This window comes from Petaurus breviceps, unplaced genomic scaffold (assembly GCF_028583685.1).
Source record: "Petaurus breviceps papuanus isolate PSGF00001 unplaced genomic scaffold, PetGlider_PUasm1.0 151, whole genome shotgun sequence".
NCBI classification, from domain to species: Eukaryota; Metazoa; Chordata; class Mammalia; order Diprotodontia; family Petauridae; genus Petaurus; species Petaurus breviceps.
This window is the reverse complement of record NW_027185712.1, coordinates 23,166,423-23,166,962: the sequence shown is the minus strand read 5'-3', so window position 1 is coordinate 23,166,962 and position 540 is coordinate 23,166,423.

Here is a 540-nt window from a genome sequence, read left to right as displayed (position 1 = left end):
GGCCGCGCGCGCCGAGAAAGGGAGGGAGGGAGAGGGAGAGAGAGAGAGAGAGAGAGAGCGTGCGCGCGCAACAGAGCGCAGGAGTCCGGAGTGGCAGATCAGCAGTATCATCCCTTGGCTTCAGCAGTGTGTTCCCTGGCAGACAGAGAGGGTGGCTTGCATTACAAAAGCCTGCTCTTCCCTCCCTCCCCTGTCTGTGAGAGGCGAAGGCGAGAGGAGGAGGAGGGGGGCGGGCCCGTCTGAATATGCAGATAAGCCGCCGTGACGGACAGCTCCGTTTTCCAATGTCCCTCAGAAACTCGAGCGCTCCTTCCCTCAACTCTTCAGTTCAGACTCTCTATACTTCCCCCAAAATACAGACTTGCAGGCGCTGGGGGAGCTGGTTGTGGCTGAGAAAGAGCTCCATATGCAGCAGCAGCAGCCGCAGCCGCAGCCGCAGCCACTTTCCTGATTCCGGGGGCTCTTTCTCCTTTCCCCCCTTTCTTCCACTCTCTCTGTCCGTCTTTCTTTCTGTCTTTTTCTTCTAATCCGCTTCTCCCC